The sequence below is a fragment of the Ursus americanus genome, chromosome 21 (assembly GCF_024610735.1).
Source record: "Ursus americanus isolate L20-20 chromosome 21, mUrsAme1.1.p, whole genome shotgun sequence".
Classification (NCBI taxonomy): domain Eukaryota; kingdom Metazoa; phylum Chordata; class Mammalia; order Carnivora; family Ursidae; genus Ursus; species Ursus americanus.
The window spans coordinates 2,218,002-2,242,036 of NC_142147.1; the positions used below are offsets into that span (position 1 = coordinate 2,218,002).

The 24,035-nt window shown below is 49.5% G+C and overlaps 1 protein-coding gene across 2 annotated transcripts in view; it reads left to right on the top strand.

Annotated features, from left to right (window-relative positions):
* C21H16orf95 (chromosome 21 C16orf95 homolog) overlaps positions 1 to 24,035 on the top strand; it is a 520,833-nt gene that overhangs the window by 69,305 nt on the left and 427,493 nt on the right. For both annotated transcript variants that reach the window (XR_015727990.1, XR_015727991.1), the window contains exons 2-3: positions 1,766 to 1,976; positions 15,073 to 15,225. The gene's annotated coding sequence lies outside the window, so the exon portion shown is untranslated. The remainder of the gene's footprint in view (positions 1 to 1,765; positions 1,977 to 15,072; positions 15,226 to 24,035) is intronic.

Here is a 24,035-nt window from a genome sequence, read left to right on the forward strand (position 1 = left end):
CACAAGCTGGGGACAAATGTGGGTGAGCAGCTGGGCTCCCCAGAACCTCCATATCATCAGAGCAGTGGGGAGGGAGCCTGCTCAGCTCAGTGGCTGCTGGACCCTCTGCTCTCATGCTAGATTTCCATCTGTGTTCTCGCTCACTCCAGACTTATGTCCACAAGCACCCCTTCATCCTCTTTATTTTCTTGCCTGTTTCTCCAAAAGTCTAGCTTCAAATTCCCACTTAACCCTTTCGGTTGGGAGGGCAATTTGCAGAGCTTTTCTGCTCCTGGGGGCTTACTCTTTCGAAAATGCGAGGAATGGTACTTTCTGGTGCATGGCCCCTAGAGGGCGCCCAGTGGAGGCTCAGCCTCCAAGCAGGGCATGATGTCCAGCGGCTGCCTTGGGGTGCTGTTCCCCCAAATCAGAGGGGCCGTCCTCACTATGGGTTCCTCAGGGGAGTTCAGAGGGGCTTGACATGCTTCTTAGCGCTTTGTAGTGTGAAGGCTGAAAGACCAACTGGGGGAGACTGAGTGGGGAAGATGAGACCATCCCAAAATGAGGGTGGCCCCCCAGCTGTGAGATGCACGGATGCACAAATGAGGATTAAGTGTCCCAGTGTAAGTGAAGCTCCGAGGACGTGCTGCTGTTTGCTTTCTGTCCGTGTGGTTGATTGTATCAACAAACAGCGGGCAATTAGCTGTGTTCATTTTCTGCACTGAGCCATTGGGCTGCTCCACAGTCTCCCACAGCTCTGACTGAAGAGGAAGCTCCTTTGCCTTGTTTCTGGAAAATGGATAAGAAAGCGGTGGTTAGAGTTTCTTTCCCCTTGGGATTTTCAAATAAAATCAGAGACTAATCCCTCGTCTAATACCAATTTAGTAAGCGTTGGGTTAGAACGTAGTCAACTCCATTTATGAACACCGGTTGATATTTCTTTATAGAAAGCTATACTATTTTCAGAAGCATTTCAGACAAACATCCTAAGAAGACTTAGCAGGCCCAAGATGTTTACCTTGGACCCGAATCTTATTTCTAATTAACCGAGTCTTCAACAGTCCATCAGAGAATGCAGTTACCTGCCAAATTTCACACCTAAGGGGAAAAAATATTCCCAATAAAATTTTCCTTAAAAAAAAAATCCACTCGCTTTTACCACTAAGACGTTCTCAACGTATTTAGATCAGTCCCTCTCCATGAGTACACAGGAAACTGATGTTCTAGATCCCATGCCTGTTTGTGGTCCCAGATTTCAGGGAGGCTGTTTAATTCGACATTACATTTTCAGCAGATGCTAAAGCAGGGACCCCATGAAGATGGTGGGCTGATCATGTGGGGCAGCCAGCCTGAGTTTCCAGGCAGCACACACGTACTCCTAGGACACCACGCTTTCTGATCGCATTGTTTTAATTCATTTTACAGAAGCAACTAACTCCTTTTGGAGAGTGAAGCTTTCCTTCTCTCTGTTCACAGAGAGGCCGGCTTTGTGGAAAGGCTGTGGGTTTCCTCTTGCTTCACTATCCAGTGCATTAGGGCTCATTTTGAGGTACTCCTTCTCACACGTGAGCTTCCTGGGTGGACTTGAGCTCTGCCTGGTTTACTGTTCCCCTCTCCTCCGTGGGGCTGGGTGCCTGCAAGGCCCTGGTCAAGTATTTATAGAATAAAAAAGCATTTGTTGAATAGGTAGACTAGCTTGTTTTACCAACATTTTCTGAAATTTTAGCTATAAAGCTCTCAGAATTTTTTAAAATTATTTTTTAAAAATATTTATTTTATTTTTTAGAGAGAGAGCAAGATCATGAGCAGTGGGGGAGCGGCAGAGGGAGAAAGAGAATCCCAAGCAGACTCCACGCTTGAGTGCGGAGCCTGACACGGGGCTCGCTCTCACGACCACCTGAGCTGAAATCAAGAGTCGGACACTTAACTGACGAAGCCACCTGGGCGACCCATAGAGCTTCTCAGAATTTTAGATCATCTGTTCTACTCCAACCAAGGTACCTAGACGTAACCCGCCCCCCGCCCCCCCGCTATGAACACAGCTTGTCGATTGTCATAGATCAGTGAGTAGAAACTTAGCCTTTTTTCTTTTGGTTTAGCTTTTAGGCTGTCCTGAAAAAAACAAAAGCTAAAAAGCTCATGTCGGTGAATTAAATTCTTACGTCTGTCTCATGTGGTTTGGTGGAATGGGAGGTGTTAGTGAGGAAGGGCGTGATACTGTAGCAAAAGCCCAGATCTAGACCTCACCACTTCCAAGCTGTGTGGCCTTGGGAAAGTTACTCACCTTCTCTGGGCCTCAATCCTTATTTGTGAAGTGGTGGAATTGGAGTTGATGCCTTCTGCGGTCCCACCACTTCCTCACACCTGGGCCACCACAGGAAGAGTGAGTCCTCAGGCTTGAGACTCAGACCTGCCGATGTGCTTTCCTGCCTCTGTGTGGCCGGTGATGATGAGAGCAGGATGGGCTGTCCACCATGACAACTTGGTGTTTCTCAGAGATTGACCATTAACATATTGGTTTCCTTTTACTGGCTTTTTTTTCGGGGGGGGGGACATTCTTTTCTTACTGACTTTTGTGTTTCCCTTGCAATGTTCTTTCTGTCTGTTGTTGAGTAATTTTGTTAGTTATTTTGGTTTAAGATCGAGAGAGCAAGCACTCATTTTACTAGTTGTTCTTAATCCATTTTCAGAAGGAATTTTGACTGACTTAAGCTGAAAATACAAAGCATAAAAACCATTAATTCAGAATCAAAGGCAGAAGGGAGGAGAAGAAAGGTGTAGAGACAGAAATTTCATTTAAAAAAATCTAGATGGAGGGAAGCTCTTGCAGCTAAGCATACAAATTAGCTCTGAGTTTCCTAGCAGCCAAGGCAAAAAGCAAAATTAAGAGAGCAGTGTTATCAATGTTAAATGTGGGGAAGCAGAAATCCAGGAGGGGTTGATAGTCCTAGGTTCTTTGACCAAGATGAGCCCTTCAAAGTTCCTGGAACATTCTGGATCCCTCCCTGAGAGAAAGATTGTGTGAGAGTTTGGAATCATCCAAGAGTCTGCAAGTTACTGACATTCCGTTCCAGGTGGCCAAGAAATACTAAAATTTGCTGGCTAACGTGTAGGTGATATTTGTTCCAGGAATTAAGAACTGATAAAAATAAGCAAATTTTACCCAGAGAATGTGTTACACGGAAAACAAAACAAAACAAACCCGCTGGGTGTAGGTCAAGAGCCCTGGATTTGAATCACAGCTCTGCCAGTTATCTGTGCCTTAGAGAAGGCCCCACAGCCTCCCTGGGCCTCAGTTTCTTCATCTGTAAGGTTCAAACTGGTTTCCTTTGAGATCGCAGGTATGAGGGTTCTACTGGTGTTACTCTAATGGGTATCAGGAGGAGAAGATTTTGTCTTCTGCAATCAGACCTGCTCATGGCACAATTCTTGCATGTCAGAAATCACCATGAGACCTTCCTGTTCGACTCCTTGGAAAGCAAAATGACCCCCTTTAATCTAACCTCTTGAGAGAGAAAAGATCTTCTCTAGTGACATGGGGTTTTTCCAATGGAAATGCATCTCTGTGACCCGAGGCGCGTGCATTTGGCTGCAGGTGAAGGACGCCAGCGGACAGGCGCGCTGGCGACTTTCTCAGGCTCAAGCCAAGCTGTCACAAGGTGGAAACACCACAGAGATGTTTTTCCAAGAAATTGTCCCTGAGCAAAATGTTGCCACTTTCATTGGGGGAAAATGGTTTCAGATATTGGCTTTTGTTTTTATGGAAAATGGTGAAAACTTTGAGGGAAAACCACAAAACCCTTTGCTTTTATTGAAACCACAAAAATTGATTAATTTTTAAAAAAGCCCAGTTTTTGCTGAGGGCTGAACTTTCTTCTTTGAAAGGCTCTACTTTTCTTTTTTTGAAACATCTCCTGAGAGCCTCATGAAAGGTCTTTCTGTTAGCTTGGCTGAGCCAAGCCCGGGCGTTCCGAAGCTCCTCACAGAAGCATAATTTTTGTGCCCAAACACTGCCTTTTGGGGATGTCTTCATGCTCTGATCTCCAGACACTGCCCTAAGTCTTCCCAGGTCTCCAAGGGGACATGGTGTTGGTGAAGCTGGTGAGCATTCCCCAGTGCTCAATAAAATCATTGAACCTGACTTGACTTCCTGGCTCGGCTCTTTCTGCATTGCCACCACTTCCTGCACAAACGGAAAACTGTGTGCATAGATGTTGCCTTTGCCAGTGGGGGCCTCGTACGCTGACTTCATAAGTTAATTGGTCCCCCACCTGGTGGCTGGCGTGGGGAGGAGACAAGCTGTCTGTCCCAGGTGAAATCTGTCTTTCCCTCTGCCCTCAGTGGACACACTGCCAGCTGGGCCAGGTTGCCGCCGCCTCACTGGGCATTCAGTTGTTCTTGGTACAGGCAGCTGGGGAACTCTCCGGTGCCACAAAGAGCCAGTGGCTTTCTGGCCCCCAGAACAGAACTGGTCTCAAAGCCAGCTGGAAGGTGCAGGAAAGAGAGGCCTCCTGGGGGCATCTTTGGGGGACCCCGCACTCAGCTCCGAGGCTGGCATCCCGACCTGGTGTGCTGAAGGGCAGGTTTACGGCCGAGATGTCTCACTCTGTGCAGGGTTCCACCTTCCTGGTCTATACGTGGGCGTGCCTGCTCCACGGAGGGAAATTCCGTTCCTGGAGCGGGACCGCTGGATTCATGTGTGTCCTCCTGGCAGGCTCGGCACGCCTTCTGGGCCTTGGCTTTTCCGTGTGTCAGATGAGGCAGGGACAGCACCGACCGCACGAGTTGTGAGTACTGAGCAGAATGGTGCCAGGCACATGGAAAGGACTGCACGTTACCACTGAAGTGTTACAGAAATGATGATTCCTACCCTCCCTGCCAAGTCCAAGTCTCACCTCGTTTTACAAACGAAGAGACTACAACATGACAAAACTCAAGACGAATTTAAGGAAGCGATTACTGGTAATCTCCCATGATCCTAATGCAGCCGTCATGTTCAGCTTGTGTGTTTTACTTTGCTGCGGCCGCTACTAGTGACTAGTGATCGTCAACATCTGAGCAAGAGTTCCGTGCACGCCACACACCACGCAAAGCGCTCTGTGGGCATGCGCCCGTGAGTGGGACCTGAGGGCAGGCAGATGAGCCTACCCAAGGCCAACAAGCAGAAGCTGCAACAATTTGAGCCTTGCCTTCAAAACCTCTGGGCTCACCCAGAATGTTGTCCTTCTGTCCCTTGTATGTGGGTTTTGCATTATATAAAAGAAAAAGCAGGAGCTTTCCATCTGAAGCACTCTTGTGCTCTGTCTTCCTAGTAGGGGACCCCAGGGAGTTTCAGTCCCTAGTGTGCCTGGATAGCCTCTTCCGGCTGCACAGAGGCATGGAGGGAGGCAGAGAGGGGGTCCCTCCCGCCCCCGCAAAGCATGTGACAGTGGGTGACTGACATCTCAGGGAATCGGGACCCTAGAGCCCGACTACTCAGTCACCTCTAGTCCAGGAAGAGGACTCCGGAATGCTTTCCCTTTCTTCCTCACCGAAGTCACTTTAGCCCTGAAAAGACACTCAGAGACTGGATCTTCTCCCAAAGGCTCACCCCTTCCCTGTACTATTCTGGAGTATTATTATTCAAAACACAGCCTGCCCATTTGTCCCTGGGTGAGGAGAGCCTGCTGGCAGGCAAACACTGCTCTGCTGATCACTGACCTGGAATTTCATTAGCTTTTAAATTTAATGTAAATATTGTGTGATCATGGGCTTGGTGCAGTTTGGAACAAGTCTCCCTTTTGCTCTCTTATCTGATTACCTTTTAAGAAAGCACCTCATTGTTCAGATTCAAGAATAACAAGTTTCCCCACATCCAGTCCCCTCAGCCCTTCATTTCCCTTCTCTCTTTCTGTCCTATTCAGCATCGTCTAATTACAGAAACATGTCTGTAAGTGCCTTGCACATCTGATAATCAGATTTTCCCTTGTCCCCAACTCTTCCTCCATCTGCTTCCCACCCCCTCCCCATTCTGCCACATCTGGAACAGTCCCCTGCCACTCTGTGCCCAACTGACTGCTGAACTATTTCCAAATCACATCTCCCCTTTCCGGTCCTGGTCGCCTGACATGCTCAGCCATAAAATACTCAGCTCCCAACTTGTGGTCCTCTCTGATTCCTCTCCGCTCAGATGACAAGTGTGGAGCAGAGCCATCGCCTCATTCCTTCCATTCGAATTTGGTCATGTTAAAGACTGATTTTCAGAAGGCAAAATCATGACCCTCATACACAGACAAAATGAACACATGCAGAATTTTATTTAGGTCACTAATAAGTTGGTAAGATGGTAAAGCCTGTCGAGAGGAGAATGTGAAGAACAGATGTGTCTGTAGGCAATCAGGAAACAGCAGTGGCGCTCTCCCAGGCACACGCCTGTTTATGCCTCTCGGGCAGAACACGTGTGTCTGAACGAGCTGCGTCCCCGCAGGACAGTTTGTTTGCACTTCCGTGGGCGAGAATCGTCAGTGTTGCTCTGTGTTCTCCAACATCCAGGGCTGTTGCTCAGCCTCCTCTGGGCACCCAGTCTGCCTCCCGCCTCCTGGTGAAGTGCCGCTCGTATGTTCTGTTGAGCCAGTGTCACTGATTCCGGTGAGACCGGCTCATCATCTTGGCCCATCTCAGAGTGTTTCACAGTTCTTCTAAACACTTCCTGCTTAAATCTGCTCAGCATAGCCACGTGGATGGGCTGCAGTTTCCAGACCTCATTTTAGGAGAAGGGTAGGGAGAACACAGGCGGGCAAGGGGGCACCTAATTAGTTCAATGTAAATCTTCCAAAAATGACACTTTATTCCAGGGAATTCTTGGCTCAGAGTTGTTCTGTGGCTGCCTATCGTTTGTGTGATAATTCCCAGATACTCCCATGGGACATTTAAGCTCTTCCACACCCTGGCCGGGATACATGGTTAAATCTCAAAAACATTTGTTAAAATAATATGAGGCAGGGATTAGAGAAGCACAGAAAGTGAAGGCCGTCAGCTTCCTTCAGCTCTCAAACCTTAGCATGGACCCTGGAAGAAGGAATAACCTATGTCCAGTCATCGATTCTTGACGGAGGGTCGGCTTGATGTTTATTAAAAATTGTGTAAGCATTTTATCAGAAATGCCCATTTCTTCCCAGAAGGGTGTTGTGAATAACATATAAGAAGGTTCTGTCCAAGACCAGGTTTGGGATAACTTTTCATCACCATCTCTCTAGAAGTTTTCTTGATGTATAAAATCACATTTATATTTGCATCTACGTCTATATAATTTTAAGCATAAATGGTATCATTTTCTAGCCATACCCCTTTTTTGATGCTTTTTTTTTTTTTTTAAACATAAAACGTGTCCCAGCTCTTGTGAGGTATGGAATGTATCTAAGGGGGGAGGTTCGAGCCCCGTCTGGGGTCACAGGTGCGTCTTCTCACTCTGGCCCATGTGGCAGAGCACCCATTCTCTAGACGCACTGACAGTTATGTAACCACCACAGATTCTTCCGGTTTACTTTCCCACAACACAATTTCCCTCATCGGAGCCAGACTAATGCAGTGTCTTTCTGTAGAAATGTCTGCACCATTCCTGCTAAGGTATCTTCCCATTCACTGTACCAACATGAAAAATGTAGATACCACCCAAGGAGAGGAGGATGCCCCATGTGGGGTGGCTGTCCCCATGGGGACTGGTGCACACTGCCCTGCCTCTGCCAGTATGCCTGTCCCGCCTGTGCCCCTAAGCCATCCTTCAAGGCCCAGGTCAATTTTGATCTTCCTTAGGAAGCCATTCATGATGACAGTTATTAAAGTATCATTTTCAAGAAGTTAAAACCATGTCAAACATCTACTGACTCATTAGTCAGGGAGACAGTAAGAAGCGAATGCTGTGTACGCACTCGCATACACGTGTGCTCCCGGGGCACTGGGTTTCTCTTCCTGTCCTCCTTCCCTCCCTCTCCCCGACTTCTGTCCATAAATGAATCTATGCCACGAGCCATGCAGCAGGCACGGAGAAGTCAGCAGTGAGTAGAACAGAAACAGTCTCTGCCTGTTGGAGCCTCTGGGTCACCATGAAAGAATTAACCATGTGTGTAACGTAACATTACAGGTGGAGGTCGGTGTCCAGAGGGAAAGCACAGATGCTGAGGGGTGGTAGCAGGGCTCGGGGCCCGGCGGGGGCGGGAACCTGTCTTTGACAGTGAGCTTCCATGGGAGACTTGAGGGTGAGCGGCGGGTGTGATCACTCAGCCACATGGCAGAAAGGAGCCATTGAGGGCAGGATGGGCCAGTCATGCAGGCCCTCGTGACCTCCATCGCAAGTGCGGATTTGATTAGACATTCAGTAGGAACATAATTAACAAAACAGCAACCTCGCCTATCTGGGCTGCATTTGCGGGATGTCTTGTAGGAGGCAATAGACTGTAGTGGTGAGAGTGGGGGCTCTGGAGGCCCATCGTGGGTTCGGACTGGCTGCATCACCTACTGGCTGTGACCCCCCCTGTGCCTTTGACTCCTCATCAATACACTGGGCAAGGTAATAGGGCCCGCCATGTTGGACTGTGCAGCTAGGAGCTAACTCTGGCCAGTGCCCCGAGCCGCTCCTGACCCATGGCGCGCTCTGTATGAGGTGTTGTCACACTGTCTGTTGTCACACAGCTTTCCTTGGAAGGGCTGGAAGAAGGAGGCTTGAAGTTGTGTCTTCACAGGCAGCGGGGGGGTAGTCGCTGATTTATCGCGATACATGCCCAGCACTCCTCTTCCGCCCTGTCTCTGTGGTTGCGGCAGCCTGCTGTCCCACAGTCTGTGCGCTGAGTCTTGTGTTTCACAGTGGCGTGGGGACCGGATATTAGTCATCTGCTGGGGATGTGGCTAAATACAAGATAAATATTGTTCTCTGTGCTGGTGAGTTTCCCAGGCCCAGGGACTGGAGCGCCATGGGTGGCGCTGGGAGGCAAGAAGCATTTTGGATCCTGGAGCAGAGAGCTCTGGGTGGATGGTGCTCTTGGCAAGAGCCGGGATTGAGAATGGGGGATTAGAGACAGGACTCAGGCATACTCTCACACCAGAAAGAGGTTGACTCTCCACACCCTTCCACCTGAACCTCACTGTGCTGAGTTCGCATCCACATGACTCACTTCTCTGCCTAAAGCCTCGCAGTGGCTCCCACAGCTGCCAGTGTGAAAACTGAGATTGCACCGGGGCCTTGGCAGCATTGCCCAGCAAGCACCCCCTCTGTCACTGCTGCACCCCTGCCCTGTTCCGGCTCACTGCAGGCACCTCTGCACTCCCAAGCAGCCTTGTCCCTCCACCTTGGGGCCTTTGCTTGAGCTCTTTCCTCTGCCTGGGGACTTTTACTCCATCATTTGCCTGGTTAACTTCTACAGTGCTTAGATTTTAACTCACCTGTCACTTTAGCACCCCAAACCCCTGCACGTTGCAAGTTCTCTCTTCACCCCAGCCCTTTCTGCCATGGCGCTTCTAGAGGCCAGGATTCCATTGGTGTGCTTATTAAATTCCCATCTGCTTTGCTCATTGGGACAGTGGCATCATGGGGGCAGAGACCGGGTCTCTTTTGTTGATCATAGTGTCCCCCCTCCCCCCTAGCACCATGCCTGGCACACAGGAGGGCCTTAGGGTGTATTTGTTGACTGACTGGATATGGGAATGACTTCCAGGAAGAGAAATGGAGCAAGGTGGTGCTCTTTTGTGTGACCCTCCCTGACCATGAGTACTCGGGATGGGGAAGGGACACTTGGCTGTAGGTTGGCCAGATTCTCTCACTTAGAAATTTGGGGTTTGGAGACACTGCTCTCTAGGGGTGGCTTGAATGGTGGGTGCATCACTTGTGAGCCATGGGGCACTTATATCCTGCTGTGCACACAGAGAACCAGAGAAGGAGGGCTTGGATTTGCAGGGATAGAAGACAGGACTCCCTGTGGCACTGGTCCTCCTTCATGTCCCACCAGTGCCAGGGTGCCAGGCCGGCCCCATGAGCTTTTATTGATGCTAAATTTCCATTCGGACCCTCACGACTGCTCCCAGCTTCTTTCCAGGATGGCGTTGGCTCCCCCTCCACACTTACACCTTATAAACCATTGCCGTTACCCGACTGGGGCTGCTTATGTGGGGCGGTGCATGGCCCCTGGGGATGGAGAGTAAACAACTCAGCAATGTTTCCCTGCCTGCTTCCAGCTTTTGTTTGGTCTCAGAAGAAATAAAACCACAGACTTGAAGGTGCTCTGTGATCTTCTGCACCAGTGGCTTTCTTTATAAGGTGTTATGCAGAATCTGCGTAAATCCAAACTCTGCAGTGGGGTCGGTGTTTCTCAACAGCTGCTGGGTGGGTTTAGGGTGAGATGTACCCACCCCATATCCCCAACCTCCTGAACAAATATAGACTCCAGAGCTTGCTTTCCAACACGGTGCTCATTTACAAGCCAGGTAGCTGGTCACGGCCAGCTGCTTGGACCACTTCTTCCCCCACACCCTGTCCCCACCCCAGCTCTATGGAATAGCGTAAACATGGGGGGTTATTGAAAGGAGGAAATCCAAGCCATGGAGAGGGCAGTCGTGGGCCTCTGGGTCAGCTCAGCCAGGGCAGTGTGAGAAATGGCTTTCTCTCTCCTCCACCTCTCTCTGCACGCCACTCTTCTCTCACTCTCTAAAACTGCTTCCTCCACACGGGGGCACAAGAGACAGCATCGGTGCCTTCATCTCAGGCTGCCGGGGGCCACACATGAGAGGGACCTCTGCTCCTTCTCACTGCTGTGCATAGTCTCAGGGAAGCAGTCTGATTGGGTCATGGGGTCTCCCCTGAGCCAATCAGCCATGGCCATGGAGGCGGAGTCTTGGAAGAAAGGAGGGATGCCAGGGCCACAGGCCTAGAGACCCCAGTGTGTGTCTCTGACACGGTCCTGCTACTACCTGGGCCCTGGGGGCTCGAGCAGATGAGCCCACAGCACCTCCAGCTGACCACTCAGCAGCTCAAGGACCCCAGTGTCCCCCGCCCTCCAACCTCTGGCAATGAGGGCAGGGACCAAGAGACCAAGGGTGGTAAAGAACTTGTCTACATGCTCCTTTCTGCCTTCTTGGACCTCTTTACTACCAGCCTTGCACACAGTCCAAAGGAGTAGCTAATGTCGGGCTCCCAGGATTATCTGTGAATGTGCGCAGGAGTCCATTAAGCCTCATATTGGCCTGATGTGCTTGTCACCAAGTCCTGTCTGAGCTGTCCCTGTTGCCCACTGCACTCCATGTGTGGTCTCTCTGATACTCACACTGCCGGCGTACATGCTTTTCTCCGTGGTGCCCAAATTTCAAAAGATTGGACCACTGAAACATTTTCCATAAGTTTCCTGCAAATTAAGTGAGTGGCAAACCTTGACAGGAACTGAGGTGAGTCTCTGTATGTCTTTATTTCACTTAGCGGGGCGCGTCCATATGTTTGCTGCAGGAGTAGCTATGTCCTTGATCACAGCTGCTGCCCCAGCTGGGCCGGAGTTAAGACAGTGCATGGTGTGTAACTCATGGCCTTCCTAGAATCCCCCAAGCTCTGAGCTCTGAAGTACGTCCGGCCCCAGAGCCTGCAGATAAGGGATTGTGGACCAGTGATAGTCCTGCATCCTTGGCAGAGTGCTGGAAGCTTCATAGGGAGTGACGATGGACCAGAACTCTGAGGGCGGTTCTGACGCTGAGTGCAGTAAGACAGAGGAAGCCTGGACAGTGAGCCTGGAGCGAGGAAATCCTCCCACAGATGGTAGCTCTTAGCATTACGTGGTCAGATCTTTGCCGCCCCCTCTGCCGCCTGGGCTTCATCACAGCCCCCTCACAGATACAAAAGCTGACGTAACTTGCCTCACATCACCAAGCTGGGAAGCAGCCTTGCCAGGGTTGGCTGACTCCGGAGCACTTCTCATCACCGTGTGACCTGTGGTACAGTGCCCTAGGGGCTGCCGGCTCATCGCGTGCTGGCCGGGCTTCCTCCCTTCAAAGTCATGGAATCGAAGTTAGCATTTCATGTGCCAGGGGGGTGCTCAGCAACTTTACGTGTTACCTACTCCCGTTCTCGCTACCACCCTATTAAGTGGGTGATCTCGTTATTCCCATTTCACAGCAGGAAATGGAGGCACAGAGAGGTTAGGTAACTTGCCTGGGGTCACACAACCGGGAGGTGAGGCAGCCTTGATGAGAGGTCTTCAGTTTCGCCTCAGGGTCTGTGAGCTCATCCTGTTCACTGAGCTGCTCAGAGAGTGGAATGAAGCACCTGTACAAACAAGCCCCCTGCCGCATTTCCCCGCAGTGCCTCAGCCTCCAAAGCCCCCACACAACGTAACACAGTGGGAAGGCGCGGTCCCGTGTGTGATGGTGGCTCAGACAGGTCGAGGTGCTAGCAGAGGGCACACTGATAGTGGGGCGTGCGCTGTCTCCCCACACTTCTGGGGGTCATGTGACCAGATTTCGGGGGGCTGGAAAGAAAGAACGAAGGTGGACGGAAGCTGCCTGTGATTACGACGACCGTGTGTGTCTGCTCCTCAACCGCTGGTCTCACGCCTGACGGAGCACAGGAGGGATGTCTCACGCACCACGGCAAGCCAGTGGTTTACTGCCGCTCACATCACAAAATGAGACAAGAAGACTCTTGATGGCAGAGCACACCATTGCTCACAAGCAGTCTTGCCCAAAACTTCAAACCTGAGCTCGATCAGGCCTCTTGATCCAACCTCTGATTTACAGGAAACCCAGAGGACAGAAAAATGGGTGGAATGATGTCATGGAGGCGCAAGCAGCCGAACCCGGACTGTGGGAAGCCTGTGAGGCGAGCAGTGGGGTCTGCAGTCTCTCTGTCGGCTGCTCTTACCCCCATGCCCGTGTGTGTACCCAGCACAAGTTACCTCGCCTCTCCATGCCTCAGGTTACACCCACTTCCTACACCCATTCTCACACACGCACACACGTACGTGCATGTGTGTATGTCTCTGTGCGAGAGAGAGGGAGAATAATCCATGTAATTTAAAGGCTTAAAAGTCATAGCAAATGATTTTAATTTGTGGCCCTTATTTGGATTCTGATACAAACTATTAAAAAACGATTCCTAACATGATGAGAAATTAGGAATGTGAACGCTGGCTAGCTGTGTGATGAGATGGAACAGTGGCTGTTTTCTAGGTGGGACAATGGTACTCGAATCTGGATGAACAGGGTCGGGGGAACAAGATCAGACAGGAGTTGATCATTTTGGAAGCTGGAAGCCAGGTGACGGGTCCATCGGGGTTAATTGTAACTTTCTTTCTATTTTTGCGTATGTTTAAATTTTTCCATAACAGAAAGAAAAGAAGGAATATGTTTATTTGCCTGAAGCAGTACTGCTTTGGAAAACAATTCCAGTGATATAAAAGCTAAGTAAAACATAAAATTTCCTCTTTCTTCCAGTTGTTCCCCATCCAGGTAACCACTGGCTCCAAATTTAGACTTTCCAGTGCCTGCATAAACAGCCACATATATTCATGCTTTTTTACACAAACGGGATTATGCTATACACATAGGGCTGTGACCTGCTTTTCTCACTCGGCCGCATATCGTGGGCCGTGCTTCGCATCCGAGCCCCATGTCTTTCTCTGCAACCACATGGTGTTGCTGGGTACGGCTGTCCCATAGCTGATTCCACCATCCCCTCTGGGCAGACTTTTCAGCTGCCACCATGAGCCCCGTGTCTCAGCGACTCTGCTTGTTCATGGGTCCTGGCGCATCCATGCGAGGGTTTGTATAGGACGGATTCCTAGAACTGCAGGGGTGAGACACAGGCTGCCAAAATGTCCCCAAAAGGTTGTCCTCTGCCGACGGGAAGGCGGTGACCTGTGTCCCTGCTTTGCCTTCAAAGTGCTGTGGACTTCCTCCCGATCATGGAAGCAGTACCTGCGTTTTGAAGGAATTTGGAAACACCAAGAAATGGAAGGAGGAAGTGAGCATCAACCAGAATTCCGTAGTCTGTCCCTACTGCTGCTCAGCCACACTGCTTTGCAGCGCGTGCGGCCGGACGTCGTGCCGCAGCGACCACTGCTGCGTGTAGACCGTTAGCCGCGTTGTGCTCGTTTCCTCAGGAGATATTCAGATAGCAGGAGTGATTGAGTGAAAGCTTTTGGCTAATATTAGGATTCTTGGGCTGTGCCACCAGAATGAATAGGAGAATGTGTGTGTTTCGACTACCACAGGCAGTGTGATGAGGGGTCCTGTCTTAATACATCTCAGCCAGGATCGAGTGTTACCGTGAAGGAACTTTCTCTCTGTTGCTCCTTTGCAAGGAAAGGTTAGACTCTGCTCTTCCACTGTTCCTCCTTTTGTTGATGCTGTGAGGGCTGTGAATTAATTACTAATGTGGTTAATGACACAGAGCCTGACTTCAGGCTGCTTGGGCTCACATCTGGTTTCTCCTCTGCAAACTGGGGTTGTCACTGTATCTATTATGAAGTGAGGTTGTCCACAGGAAGGGCAGGGCCCGGTTCTGGACACAGGGTGGGTGCTGAGCTGTGACGACCATGATGCCATGTACAGGAGAACATGAGAGTGGAACCGTGGCACATAGGGTACAGCTGACAAGATGTGGCCTAAAAGGGGATGTTAGATCAGATGCTGGCACTTAGGGTTGCATGTGAGGTGCCAGTGGAGATGTGGTGGGTGAAGTCCTCTGCCTCCAGGGAGCACTCCCTGAGGGCTTCCTGGTAGCGGCAGCAGTTGAGCAGAGCCTAGAAGGACCAGCACAGGGCAGCAGTAGAATGAGGTCATGCAGGACCACAAAGGATGCTTCTCTCTCTCTCGGCCCATGATTGCTTTCAGTGGGCAAAGTGGCCATCCTGAGGGCTGGGGGAGTGTGGGGCCTGGACAGGGACGGCTGTGCAGCAGAACCAACTCAGTGTCATGGGGCAATTTTGTTTTGAATAATTAACTAACATAGCTGGGGAGCAAAGACAGAAAAATGTGGAAAAGTACTTTCCAGTGGGGGAAAATGAGAATTTGCTGTTTTTCTAGTTGCGTTAGTGCTGACAGGAATAAAGCTCACAAGTGTCACACGATGACTGTGTTTCTCAGGGATGCTCGTGTATGTAAAGCATGAAGAGTGGGCAGTGACGGCTCTGCCACCAGCAGGAGTAGGGGCCAGCATCAACAGTGCCATCCTGAGGAGTCTCCGGCAGCTACACATCCCACGGAGCTCGTCCTGTGGCCGGCTGGCTTTCCCAGAAGGTACGGGCAGCAGCCGCGCAGCGCTCCCAGGGGGCAGGCGGGCAGTGGGGCTGCTGACTCCAACGGCACAAGGGCCGAGGCACCTGAGGGGCAGGTCCTGAGAGTGATCCTGGGCCCCGAAGATAGTGGTGGAGGGTTACTGAGGGCAGGTGTCTGAGGGTGAGGGGCTGTGGGCTCGCCTCTAAGGATCCAGCTGGTCTCTGGTATTTACTGTGGTTTGGACAAACTCCTTAACCTCTTGGGGTCTGTAAACTGGGTGTAATAATGCCCACCTCACAGTGATAATAAACAAACAAGGGAATGTGCCATCCTGGGGTCCAGTGCTGCACGCTGTCCCAAAACAGGGGACTTTAAACAGTAGCCTTGTGTGGAGGCCCAGCGTTCTGTTGGCTGCTGGGGCTCAGCTGGGCCGCTCCTCCAGTGGGTGGGTGGGCTCGCTGGGGTGGTGGCTGGACTGTGGCCGAATGCAGTGTGGCTCTCTGGCGCGGCTCTCTCATTTTCCAGGGCCCCTTCCCACAGCCGTTCTCTCCAGCCGCAGGGCTCTCCTGCCGGAGATGCAGGGCTCCTGGTGCCAGGTCTTCCTAATACCTGGGTCCGGACAAGCCGCGCATCACTTCCTCCACACGCTGTTGGCCAAGCAGGCACAAGTGCAGCCGAGTCCCAGGAACAGCTGTGAGCCTTGACTCTGGCTCGTACAGGCTGGCGCAGAATGGTTTAGGGCCATTTTGGAGGTCACCTTGCTTGGGGGCTTTGCACTGGGCTAGCACACAGGTGCTGGGCTCCGACAGGTTAAACACTGAAGTTCGGCCACACTTGTGTACGTAGAACTGCTGCTGCCCAGAGGCCCCGGGCACCGGGCAACTGCTCTGCTCTGCCCCGGGACCACCCCTCCCCATCTTCTCATGATCCAGGCGCCATGGGGTAGTGCTGGGTGTCGCAGGGGTCCTGAGACCCATCCGGTGCATTCTTACCTGCTGGTGCCCATAGCTTGATGGTTGCGAAGTCGTTGAATATTGCTCTGCAGGGTAGTCTCTCTTTAATAGGCGTTCAGTGAGCGGGAACTTCTTTCATTATTACTAATGGTTTTTTGTTTGTTTGTTTTTTGCTGTTATTTCAAGGGGGGTGGTAACCAGGGGTTGTGCCTTTGAGAAAAAGTGGACGTGCTTTCAGTCTCCAGAAAGTCAACATGATTCAGCTTTCCTTTTGGAAAATGCCCTGGTCGTCAAATAAGAAAATCAGTGCTTCCTACTTGATTTTCTCCCTGGTCAAGGGGACTAGGGCCTCACGCTGCAGGACGCCTCCACACAGAAGAGACCTCTGTCCTGGCAGCAGCCCGTCGGTTTCCCTTCTCTGATGGCGTGTTCCTGGGCAAGCCACGCTGCTCCAGACCTGGGCCTCATCCCAGCCCTTCCAGCCTGTTTCCTGAGCTTGCTGACAGAGCCGTCTGTGCAGCGCTCGGGCGTGCATTCCAGGCCGTCTTGACTGCGAGGCCGTTTCTCCGGGCCCAACTTCAACAAACACAGACAGACCACCACAATCCAACCCGGCTCTCGATGTGGGGCTGGCACCGCAGGCCTTGGCGGTGGGGAGCGTGAGTCGCTTGTGGCCAGGGCAGCAGATGTGGGCCTTCCGAACAGCGCCAGCCCCACAAGCAGGAGGAGGCAGCCTGGGGCCGAGAGCGGGGCTGAGTCGTCTGGGGGCAGTGGCCTCTGCAGATGCGGAGCGGGGGTCCCTCCTCTCTGGCTGGGCTGAGGCTCTGATGGTGGGGGCCCACATCGGAATGTCGCCGTGCTCCCTGTGATTTCCATGGCTGCGGCCCAAAAGCAACCTCCAGGCAGATGGGAAAATCTGCCTTTTTGTAGGAACATGAAAAATTCTTTGAAAACAGCTCATCTCTGTGTCCTGTTTGGAAAGGTAGGAGGCCTGAGAGATGCCAGCCGCCTGCTCCACCAGGGCGCCAGGTCTGGAGCAGAGGAAGGGGAATCTGGGCCTTCCTCGGAGAGTTCACAAGAATTAAACTAGTGTGCAGAACACGTCCTGTGGAGAACGGCTAATGCCTGTAATATGTTACCAAAGGCCTCACTCTTTGCAGGTCTTATAAAGACAATAACCTCACAGTTTGGGGAGGATGCTCATTCTTGTTCTTTGTGAGGAGTTGACATCATTTGCGTGATGCATGCCCCCGCCCCCAACTGTGGCAGAGCCTGCCCTTGAGCTCCGATCTCGGTCCCACAGGCCTCCATTGGCTTCAGTTCTCAATGCAGCCTCCATTTCTGATCAGCCAACTTGCGTGGAGACCCCCGCGTCGTCCCTGGACTCCACAGCCCCACATTCGCTGCGGTGTATGAGGGACATTTTAGATTCGTGGTGTTCTCTCGTGACACTGACGAGTATCTGAAGGGTGTGATGCCCATCTCACTGAAGGCAAGACTGGTGGGTGGCTCTGGGTTTGTGGGGGGCACGGGGTCCCCACCATCCCAGGCCAGGAGCTTGTCACTTAACACTGTCTCTAGACCACATTGCAGGTGTTTTGTGATTATGCCAAAGGTAATGAACTTTTCGGTTTTAATGGTATTTTATTGGCTTTAATTTGTTGTAAAACAAATTAATTGGCTTTAAGGCATTGAATTAATTTATTGTAAACTAGTGGCTTCGTTTTTTTTACTGGCTTACGTGCCTGGTTTTAATAATGGTTTGTATGTTACCCCTGTTTGGTCGGGGTGTCGCGTCCACGGTGGTTGGATGTTTGCTGAGGCCTCCTGTCTCCCTCCTGCTCAGCTCCTCGTCACTGGCTTGCCTTCTGCTTGAGAGTAAACTGTCACAACTCGTGTGCTCAGGCAGACCACCCCGACCGGGCCTCAGTACTGGAGCTTGTTTTCAGAAATTTGGCGAGAAGAAGGTCAGGGTGCAGCTGGAAACCACAGAGGCTTGTGTCGTACGCTGACTTTCTTATGTGGGATTTAAAAAATTATAGAAATATTGGTGTGCTGTCTCAGTAGCGCCAAGAATCAGAGTGAAATTGAGGGAAAAAAGTTTATTTGTATAATGCCGGTTCCTAGGGGTTCCCTGGATGTGGGTACATCTCCAGCTCAAGGACACGCTGGAGTGAAATGATGAATTACATGCGTTTGGGTTTATGTAAATCAGACGGAAGTGCAGCGCTGCCGCCATCTCTGACGTGCACTGCAGTGGGGTGATGACACAGCCATGCTGTCCACGGCACCCACAGCCTCATCCCCTTCGCAGAGAGTGTGACCCAGGTTCAAATCCCAGGTCTGCCACTGAGCAGCAGGGTGTTCTTGCAACACTTACCCTGCGAGCCTCGGTTTCCAAATCTGTGCAATGGGATGATGATGTGGGCTGGAGAGCTGGCAGCTACAAAAATGTCCAGCATGGTGTGAACCAGATCTCAGGGAGGCTGTATTATAAAGGGCTGGTGGGGTCCTGCTCTGGGGGAAAACACCTAGTGGAAAAGCGTGTTCCCCTCACATATGACGAGCCCTCTGTCAGTGCTTTGAGTTGGCAAGGTGATAAAATGCTCAGAACACCATGAATCCTAGGCTCTGTGTCCACGAGAAACCAAGTGCCATGAGTGGCGGGCAGCTCTTCTGTTTCTCATTATTTCTTTGAATGGGAAGTGAGATTGTTTTTGTCCAGAGAGGGCGACTGTCTTTGTCCTCAGGTGCACGCTTCAGGACCATGTGTCAGCTTAGTCAGTAAAATGGACAAAATGGTTTTATTCTGGCTGAATTATGGCTGGGGTAAAAACAATAGTGATGAAGTCCACATACACCAGGTGGAATCATCAGTCCCGCTCCCTCCACAGTGTGACTTTGGGCAAGGCACCTCCCCTGTCTGAGCCTCAGTGTTTTTATCTGTAAAATGGGGATAAAACTACCTCCCTTGGAGGGTTCCCTGGAGGATCAGCAGGATCATATGCCCACTGCACGTAGGGATGTAGAGAGTCAAGGCAGATGTTAGGTTATGTTACCATCAACAGCCTGGCATTTCCATGAAGGGCAAATGGGGAAGAAACATCTTGATGAACTTTTAACAAAACATGTAAGGAAACTTGGAGGAGAGTCTCCTTGGGGAGCAAGCTCTTTCAAGCATTGAGGCCTGGGTGGAGAAACTCCCCCGGAGGAGAAATTTGCAGCCTCTCTAATGCTATTTGGGGCTACAACTGAAGATGAGAAAGGGAAGGGAGTATTTCGAATGGACAGATGAGAGCAGTAACTAACATCTGCTGGGCAGTTTTTAGCAACACTTTAATTCTGTTACCTCACAGAATCCTGTCAGGGACCAGATGAGGTGTGACTTCAGGGACCAGATGAGGTGTGACTTCAGGGACCACACTCTTCCTCTCTGCTTTGGTGCCAGCTGGTTTTGCAGGAACACTGTCCAGACGGCATATGGTTTGACTTGGCTGAGGATGGATAGTAGGGCCATTACATACAGTTGCTCAGGTTGTGCGCTGCACAACCCTAGGGGCTCTGTTCACATCACAGATATAGTTATGGATGCTTGCTCTCGTACTTTTGGGGCAGATGCTAGTAAAATGACTTGTTCCAACAAAAATGACCATTTTCTGATGGATTGAAGAAGGGGCACACTTTGCTAATTCTCACCAATGTTCTATATGGAATACTAGTGGCACAATTATTGGATGCAGTCACTGCCTGCTTCACCTGCAGGGAGGGATTCCACGTTCTAATGGGTAAGCTGGGATCGTTATATTTTCTCTACATCTGGTAGCAAAGTACCTTCAATCAAGTGTGACCTTGTTGGCAGGCATCCACAAAAGGCAGGAAGCATGGCGATTAAGAGCAGGGATCACATCCAGTTGGCCTGGGTTCAAATTCCAGCTCTGCCACCTACTAGCTGTGTGTTTTTGGGCAACCTGCTTAAACTCTCTGTGCCTTAGTTTTCCTATCTGTAAAATAATGACAATGACAGTAGCCATTTCATGAGTCTTGAATGAGTTAGTATATGTAAAGCATCTAGAAGTGTTAGCTGATTTTATTAAAATGGCTAAAGGGTGGTTTTGAGAATGTGAGCTGACCCCAGTTTCCACAGAGTGACCATCACTCACTGACAGCTGATCACTTGTTAGTTCCTGCATTTTCATGCAAGAGGTGGGTTTACAACTGGGCAGCCATCAGGAGAAGGCCGAGACATTTAGCTTGTGCCCTTTGTTCGAAAGAGGATTGATTCAGTCCAGTTCGGGCCCTGCCATGATTGCCTAACAGTGTCGACTGCACATTTTTACTGCCTAGATTTTGCTGTAATTTTGTAGATGGAATTTCATAAAGGGTTTTATATATTCTATAGTGATCATTAAGTTTGCAGTATTTAAAAATAGATGTGTAAAAGATACACAGTACAGGCTATAAAACACCCTCAAATGGCATTAAAATGGGAATGAATCCATTCATTTGGGTTCAGCTGAATTTATCTTGTATTTTATTTTTTTTTAATATCCAAAGAGCTGTAGAAGTAGGTTATTGAGTAGGAAGTTGGCCAGGCCAGCACTCTGTACCATGTGGGCACTTGCGAGCACTGGCAAAGCCCTCGGAATTTGATCCTGATTGAAATGCAGTCATTTCTCCACCTGCAAAAACAGTTTTCTCCAGCAAACCTGGGGATGGGGAGAGGGTTTATTCACTCCTACCCTCTCCAGCATGGATCTTTCACTTTGCATTAGGCTCAATGCCCTCACATCGATGCTTTCATAATGGAACCTTTGGAAAATATTCAGTATGTTTGTTTGTGTTTCTAAACTTAAAAAAAGTGTTTTGCCCTGGTATTTCCCATCAGTCTGTGATGAAATGAGCCATGTGGAATTGAACTCAGCATATTTGGGGTCTTGCAGAACCTCCGGGACCTAGTAGGTCTGCACAAACTCTGTGAAATCTATAGATGAATGTATTCTGGCTGGTACATGTAGAAGGTGGATTTCCAGATGTCAGAGTGAAGACACTTGGTGGAGGCCATAGCATGACAGGCATGAGCCAGGACCTAAAGGGGCAGGACAGAGGACATGGACATGGCCAGCCCTGGCATCAATGCCATCATTTCTCAGCTGTGGGACAATGAACAGGTCTTATAACCTCGCTGAACCTCAGCTTTCTCATCTGCAAAATGGTAATAATCTTATCCTGTGCTTCTCAAGGTTTCCAGAAGAATTAAATGAGTGAATGAAGGTAGAATGTGTAAGATTAAATGTACATGGTCAGTGCTCAGTATGCTAAGTTGTTGATAATAATGATGATATAATGGTGATAATGGTACTAGTGGTGCTAGTGATGATGATGGTGATGGTGTTGATGGTGATGATGATGGTGATGATGATAGTGGTGATGGTGGTGATGGTGGTGATGGTGATGGTGATGATGGTGATGGTGGTGATGGTGGTGATGATAGTGGTGATGATGGTGGTGATGGTGGTGGTGATGGTGGTGATGGTGATGGTGGTGATGATGGTGATGGTGATGGTGACGGTGGTGATGATGATGGTGGTGATGGTGATGATGGTGATGGTGGTGATGGTGATGATGACAGTGATGATGGTGATATTGATGATGGTGATGGTGATGGTGATGCTGCTGCTGATGGTGGTGGTGATGGTGGTGATGACAATAAGCGTTCTTTGCTGGTCTGGATACTTTGACTGTGAATAGATGATTGTCTTCTAGGATGATTTGAAGGAACTCAGAAACTCCTAGATGTTTGCTTATCACTGAAATCCCACCATTGGTGAGCTGTTCATTGGGACTCAGGCTTGCACCTTCTCCAGCATCCCCAAATTTAGAATTTTTCCTTTACGATTTGTGTCTTTACCTGTTGGTGAGAAATCCTTCTCAAAATTCATAAAGCTATTTTCCTTTGTTTTATTCTAAACATTTTAATATTTTACTTTTCATATTTAGCTATTTAGCACATCTGGAGTTTACTTTTGCCTATGAGACGACGTAGGAATTTCATCTTTGTTACTTTGTGATGTAATGGATTCTTACGTTGCTGCATTTCCAAGAAATCTTCTTTGTTGGTCAGAGTGATTTTCAGGGCATTAGGTCTCTTTCCATCCTCTGGGAGATGTACTTGGCAGCAGGTAAGTTTAGGAATTTATCATTTGATTTTAAACTAAGGGAGTGTTTTCATAGATATGTCATTATACAAGTCCACCACTAGAATTTCCTTCCCTCCTTCCTTCCTTCCTTCCTTCCTTCCTTCCTTCCTTCCTTCCTTCCTTCCTTCCTTCCTCCTTCCCTCACTCCTTCCCTCCCTCCCTCCTTTCCTCCCTTTTATCCTTCCTCCCTTTTATCCTTCCTTTCTTCCTTTTATACTTCTGTCTACCCTTTTATCCTTCCTTCCTTGCACCCATCCTTCCTTCCATCCCTGCATACGTCCATCTGTCCATTCATCTATTCATTCTAAGCTGCTTGCAAGTTGGTATACTTTTTCAGTCTGAGTATGTGTACTTATTTGATTTTGGAAAAATTTTAGGTGTTATTTTATGTAAAAGCACTCTCTCTCTTTCTCTGTTTTCTTCTTTAGAAACATTATTAAATATTTGATGGAGCTGCTTATTCTGTCTTCTCTGTCTCTGAGCTCCCCTTCTTGTTTTCCACTTCTTAGCGTTCTGTGTGATCTTTCAGCCCTTTCTTCTAATTTGCTAGTTTTCTTCTTCACTGGGTCTAATCTACTAGGCTAGCAGAACAGGGCTGGTCTAGTGTAGGCTGATGAGATGATGCATGAATGAAAAACTTCAGTGCAAGCAGGAGCTTGGAGTCACATAGGAAAGAGAGGGAAGCCGTGCCCACTTCTCGGAGTCTGGAGAGAGAAGGTTGGACAGGGTCCCTGTCACACGTGATGGGGGTCAGTTCCACTTGAGCTGGCATCTGGCTACCCTGGTATCTCACAGGATTGTGTGATGTTTGACTTGATGTTAATATTCAGTATTTGTTTATTTCCAACTCTTTGTGATTTTCATGGGGAAGTTTTAAAAATGCTGGTTTAGAACATTTATGTGTTTGAGTAGTGGTTTGTCCTTGGAAAACATGTTGACAAAAGCACCTGACTTGGATTCCAGACTGTGGAATATCAGCATCAGAGATTTGTTGGGACCAAGGATTCCTGCTTAGTCACCGTTTGTGCTCCAAGACTTTAAACTTGTGCCCTAGTGTAGAAAAGGCGTAGGACTTGTTCTGGGCTCTGCTCTGTGACTCGTTTGGGTAACTCCCACTCTCTGAGCCTCAGTTTCCTTACCTGTAGACTGGGGGGACTAATCGAGCTTTGACTACTTTCCAGGAGTACACTGAGGGTCCCATGATAAAATAGATGCGAATATGCATTGCAAACTGGGAGAGGTTTTGGGTGCTTGTAAGTCATGTGTAGGTGAACTTTGGGGAACCTTCTTTCCATCAGGGGCTTGTGCTGGGGCTGGCTTTTAATCCCCAATGGCCAATAGAGGAGAGCCTCGAATGCTGTTGGGATTTGAAACTCCTCCAAGGGTTCTGTGTACTTTGTAAGTTGGCTTTTATTATGGAATGGCTGTGATAAAATCTTATTTCTTTTTGGGCTCTTCACACAGGCTCATTATTCATCACATAGGCTGAGCCTGTGGGATAGTGTGCAGAATCTCAGGGTGTCATCATGTTGGGGATTGTAGGAAAGAGGCCTTGCAAGTTACATAATCTAATCCTTCAATTCGTTGGTGAAAAATTATAATGATAATAACTTTCATTTGCTGGGTGCCCAGTACTAGTCACTTTACGTATGTTAGCTACAAAGTAGATACCATTATGTTT